The sequence below is a fragment of the Sceloporus occidentalis genome, unplaced genomic scaffold (genome assembly GCF_023333645.1).
Source record: "Sceloporus occidentalis isolate IW3139 unplaced genomic scaffold, rSceOcc1.0.p SCAF_206, whole genome shotgun sequence".
Taxonomy (NCBI): domain Eukaryota; kingdom Metazoa; phylum Chordata; class Lepidosauria; order Squamata; family Phrynosomatidae; genus Sceloporus; species Sceloporus occidentalis.
In genome coordinates, this window is record NW_028317186.1 from 270,185 (window position 1) to 276,376 (window position 6,192).

Genomic DNA, 6,192 nt, shown 5'->3' on the forward strand with positions numbered 1-6,192 from the left:
CCCGCCTGTGGTTTAAATAACAAACTGGTTTAAGGACGATGCGTTTAAATCCGGAGCTCCCCCCCAGGCAGGGGTCACCAGATGCCCCGTCAGCCTCACCTCATTCATTCGTTATCCTGCAGGGGCACGTCGCAGGCTTCCTGTATGTGGGGATCAAATGCAGGCATTGCAACCTCCCTATTAGATTGTAAACTCTAATCACCCGGGATCCATGTGCATCTGTCTCTAGTTATCACATATACCGGTATATATATATATATACACATATATACATATAGTGGGTTACGCAGGGGGACAGAGCTCAGAAAATGCTCCTCCAGGCTTCAGATGCCCCGCGGCCGCAAAGGGGTAAAAAAAGCAACCCGCGAGTAGAAGACGGGGGGTGGTGTCGGAGGTTTAGGAGACATCGAGGGATCGGGGGTGGGAGACAGTGTCAGGCAGGGAACGGAGCGCTAACCGGTTTCCCCCCCCCCGATGCCCCTCTTTTCTAGAAGGTCAGAGGCCAGGTTTGCTGGGTATGAGGGGATCGCAGTGTATAGAAACAGCAGGAAACGGCTTTATAAATTAAACGGGGTAAATAAACCCATTATTCTTCTAAATGCCCCCCCTCAGTTATACAAATACCCCGCAATAGGACACAAAGTCACATAAAAAAAATCACAGTCTGGAGCCGACTCCTTCATATCCTCCTCTGATTTAATGATATCTGAGCGTCCCAATTGGTGCTTTTCTCCCTGCTTTATCACAGCTGGAATCCCTGCTTGAATACAGATGACTTCATTGAGAATATTTTTATCTCCTCACAAGGTCATTGTTTCCATTTGAAAGACACAAAAAAAATTGTCCGTGACGGTAAAAGGAAAACTGCCGGACATATTAAACGGCACACTTGTCCCGCTCCGACATTTTTTTTTTTTCTTGGACAAAGTCCCCAGATGTCGGACAAGAAGCCAAAAACCATAAAAAGGAAGGTTTTCTCCTTCCATTGGGTAACATGGCTGCTGCCTCAACTCCCACGACTCTCAGCCTGCCCTGCCTGTGGGCTTCCCTTCCCCTATCGTTTTCCCGGTCGGCATGCTGGAGGTTTGGAATGCACGCCTGGCTCCCAAAGGGTTAAATGGGAAAGCGTGGTCTACTTAAAGCAGCTGTCAGGGCAGCTTGCTCAGTTGCCAGGGTAACGGAACAGGGTTAAGTGGCACGTGGTTTGAGGTCTTACCGGCAGCCATCGTTGTTCCGGGCACCCGGTTTACTACCACAACTATCGGTTTCTAGTTTTTCCTTACACGCTGATCTCACACTCGTAAAGCGCCGATAACCCACTCACTATCTACCCACAAAACACGTACTTCGTGGCAGGAAAAAACTCCCCAAACAGTCCCCATTTTCAAAATGGCGATGGGCGCTTCCGTCGTTCCGTCGCTGACGTAGTCTGATGACGCACCCGGGAGAGCGCGGCGTGGATCAATGACGCAGCTTGTTTTCAGACATGGAGGAGGAGAACGAGGCTCTGCGGAGACAGATTCACATGTTACAGGGTAAGACGGAGCTCGATACCCTCAGAGGGGCCACATGGAGGCCGCCTAAGCCTGCTTTATTTCGGTTCCGTTAAACGTTGCTCCGTGCCCCTGGCTGCGGGAAAAATCCTCTCAAATACCGACATTATTCTGAGCCTGCAGTCAGTTAGGGACATTGGCAGGGGCCACAGGCGGGGTGTGGAGGGTCCCTTCAAAAAACTCATAATACAAGCTTAAAACCATTGCCTCCTGAATAAACCAGCTGCCAACCGCCTGACCGCAACAGTCTCCTTACTACTACTGATAAATAGAAAACCCGGAACCCGCCGGCAGATCGGCCCCATCCGGCCCCCGTACAGTCACCTGTTTCTTAGATTCAGGAGCCGTATGTCTATCCCATGCGTGTTTAATACCCTCACTGTATTACCCCCTACCACTTCAGCTGAGAGGCGGCTCTACTTATCTATACCCCCCTCAATGAAAATAAAAATTCCTTTCATTACATCTAAGCCTCAGACCCTGTCCTTTTTAGATTTGAAGAAGTGACCTCTGAGGCCTTGCATCTTATTTCATGAATGTCAGTCCGATGAGACGTCCATCTTTTTACAGCGATTTACCGTATATATTGGAGTATATTATAATCGTGTAATCTGCTGTGAGAAAACGTGCGGGACGTATATTTGGTTACGTGGGGTTTATTAAAAGCCGTCGGCTGCGAGTTATGGGGGCCGATTACTCTGGGCAGCCCCCTGCCTGGACTTTAATAAACATTTTTCATTTAAAGGGGCATACGGTTATCCTGTACGATAGGACAAGAGACATATGATGGCCGGAGGGACCCTTTAAAGGAAGAGCCCCCCAAAAATATAACAGGACGATGTCTTTAATGAACTGGCGGGTTAATGCTAAACACCGTGAATATGACGATCCCCTTTAATGTAACTCTTATCAATCCGATCCACAGATCTCATCAATAATCACAAGACTCTGCACGGCAACGCACCGGCCTCTTCGCGGTGGAGGAACCCAGCGCAGCCCGAGCACAGAGCACAGGGGGTCTTCCGCGGTGGGTCTACCCAAAGAGGGGGCCGGTTTAATGCCCCCCCGCCACCTCAGCCCGGGAACACCTGGAGAAGGAAGTATTCTCTCGTGAATCGGACTTCTGAGGTAACAGAGCAGGCATGCTTGGATCCCGCAGCCGCGTCTTCCGGGCCCCCGTGGGGCAGCAGCGAGACCCCAGCTCCGACGGGACCGTCGCCGACCCCGCCGGCTAAGAACGCGGGGAGACAGAAGACCTCCAGGAATCCTTCGCTTCTGAGCACCGGCAGCGTTTCCGCCGTGTCTGCGTCAAAAGCTCCGGCCGCCGGGTCCCAAAATAAAACGCAAACCGCGAAGGAGCCGGAAGATCGTGGGAGGGCATGCGCAGAGCGGGCTGCTGGGCCGGTGACTGCTACAAGTCCACCATCGTCCTTGGAACCAAAGGTGTCATGGAAGCCGGCAGCTAAGGTACCGCGTTCTCTGTCCCTGAAAACCCAGACTCTTACAGCATCTGAGGCAGAGACCGCTTCACCGGACCCCCCCGCGGACCCCCCCACGGAATCCGCAAGCAGGCATCATGTAACATCCCGCACCGTGTTCAGTGCACCCAAAAGCACCTCAACTGCACAAGGACCCCCCAAAACCAGCAGAGCGGGAAAGGCAAAGTATACGTGGGTAGCAAATCCCGCTAAAACCCCCCTGGCTAGTAAGAAAAACAGCCCAAATACAAAGAGGGGACCGGAGCCGGAGCGAACCAAGTCCCCAGTGAAGGGGAAGAAGAGCAGCCCCCAAAAGCCCGCCGCTCCCAAAAACAAGTACAAGTGGAAGGCAGAGCGGGCCAGCCAGGCAAACCCCAGCACCTTGTCGCTGGCCACTGGCAAGCCTGCATCCGGCCCGGGTGCCGCACTGAAAAGCCCGGGGGCCGCGGGGCCAAAAACGCCATTCAGGGAGTCTCCACATTCCAGTTACAAAGTGAAAAGCAGGACCAAGATCATCAAGAGGAGAGGCAGCTCGAGGTACGGCGGGGGCCGCTCGCTGCTGGGGGGGTCATGTGGGTTGTGATGTCACTGTATATGATGAGTCTCGCTCCCCGGCACAGATGGGCCGAGGGGCAGAAATATGTATTTTAAGAATCATTTTATTGATCATTTGAACTTTTTTGTGTAACTTTTTTAAGAACTGGCCACTAAACGAATCCATCGAGTCCCCGAGGGCCACTTCACCTGCAATCATATTTTTATTTGAATCCTTGTGGTTGGTGTTTCATCCTAATTCATGTGCGAGACCTTTCATCATACGTGTGCGGAGACGCAGGTCGCGTGTTACCCAACACGCCTGCTCAGTTACATGTATCCATCCCCGCGGCGCTGCTTCATTTTTTTATGCTCGTCATTTTCTGTCTCTTGTGCTTTGAACATTGTGCGCCGCGCGGATTAGCTGCGTTCTGATTGGCTTTTCATTTTGTGCCCTTTAGCAGTTTAACGCAGAGGAGGTTACGCCGTTCGGTTAAGCGATTTCATGAACCCGGGATAGGCAGAATTATACGCTGTCGGGTGATTTACCGGTGATGCTCATGCTGTCCACGTCTTCGCTTGCAGCTCCCCCACGGAGAAAAAGGCCTCCCCTTTGGCCCCTTTCACCATGAAGAGCCGCTACAGCCTAAGGAGGCGACACTCGCCGCGGATGAAATCCCCTCCGGCGCACAGGAGGAGCTCACCCAGGGCGCTGCTGCACATCTCCAAGCACAAGCTGACGAGGGTCCCCCCGTCCACGCAGCGGAGCCCCGCCAGAGAAGGTAGGGAGCTTAGGAAATGCCCCGTCTTATTGCCCAGGGTACTGGATTTGCATCCCTGCTCGTATGGCACAGACTGGGCGACCCTGCAACATTCCCTCTCATGGTTAAAGGGGAGTCCTGCTGTTCTTTCCAATGTAGTTTGTTGTCGTATGTTGTAATGTATACACACACGCTTTCAAAAGTTTGGGGTCACTCAGCTGTTTTCATGGAAAACAAGGACATTTCTGGCTGTAACGTAATTACTAAAGGGTTTTCTGACTGCCTTTTAAACGTAAACTTGGATCAGTGGAGTGAACACAACGTGCCATTGAAACACAGGAGTGATGGGAGTGATAAAGGGCCATAGGAACACAGGAGTGATGGGAGTGATAAAGGGCCATTGGAACACAGGAGTGATGGGAGTGATAAAGGGACTTTGGAACACAGGAGTGATGGGAGTGATAAAGGGCCATTGGAACACAGGAGTGATGGGAGTGATAAAGGGCCTTTGGAAGACAGGAGTGATGGGAGTGATAAAGGGCCATTGGAACACAGTGATGGGAGTGATAAAGGGACTTTGGAAGACAGGAGTGATGGGAGTGATAAAGGGCCATTGGAACACAGGAGTGATGGGAGTGATAAAGGCATTTTCTCGTTTGCTCGCTCTCTCTCTCTCCTCTCCTTTCTCTCTCCCTCTCCCCTTCTCTCTCCTCCTCCTGTATTTCTACCCCCCCTTCGTGTCTGTATGTCTTCCTCTGTCTCTTCACCCTCTCTTTCTCCTGCCCCCCAGGTATATACATTTAGCTTTGGAATATTAAAGTATGTTGTGGCTCTCGGTGCTCGTGTTGATAAAGATACCTCCGTAAAGTAAATAATATATATAAAAGGTAAAGGTCGCGTTTAGTCGTTTCATGCGCAGACGTGACCGTCCGGTACTTGCACCTGTGTGAAGCTATTCGTCCAGCAGAGGGCAGCCTCGCTCCTCCATCTCCGGCTCGTCGGCCGCCTCTCCTCAGTAATTGATTGCCTAATTTCCTCTTTATGGGAAAGAAAGCAGATATCAAGTAATTTGCAGCAATAACGCGCTAATGCAGCGCCCCGTATCAAAAAAATAAAGCAGCGCACCCTGTGTTCGTTCCCCGCCGCAGATAAAACGCTAATATATAATTATCCGTGCAAATTGGATTGTTTTAAATAACCCAAACGCTGTGCCGGGAGACGCCGGTCCCCCCCCGAGTTACTATTACCGCGTAATTGCCGCGTTCAATCAACTTCCCCGGCATTAGGAATTCCATCACTATGAACATTAAACTTTATTCATCGCCGCGGCTAAAAGGTGGCCAATTTCTGTAGCTTTTTATTTATTTCATTATCCGAGCTCCTGTATAACGGGGGGGGGGTTAAAACATTTCCCTGTGCGGGGAGAGGTCAGGATGTCCGCTGCCGAGACGGGAGAATAAATGGAGGGCTGATAAAAGAGAAAATGGGATTCCTGATGAAAGTGGCCTGAAGGGTTTATTAAGCCAAATTAATGATCGTATTGAGTGCTTGTGGCTGGGGCAGTTAGCGGGGTATCGGGGCAGATGCCCGGGGAATGGGAAGGAACATCTGTGTTTTATATTGCGTTTGTCCCAAATGGGCCTATGGGCCGATCGCTGCCATGAAGGGCCGCTCCACGGCCTGCTCTGTATGTCTGTTTTTTACCCCCCCCCCGTCCTGCCTTATGTACCCTTACCCTTCTCTCCTACTTCTCTCCTCTCCTGTATCTCTTTTCTCTCCCTTCTCTCCTATTTCTCTCCCTCCTCTCCTCTCCTGTATCTCTTCTTTTCTCTCCCTTCTCTCCTTTTTTTCCCCTCTTACCCCATA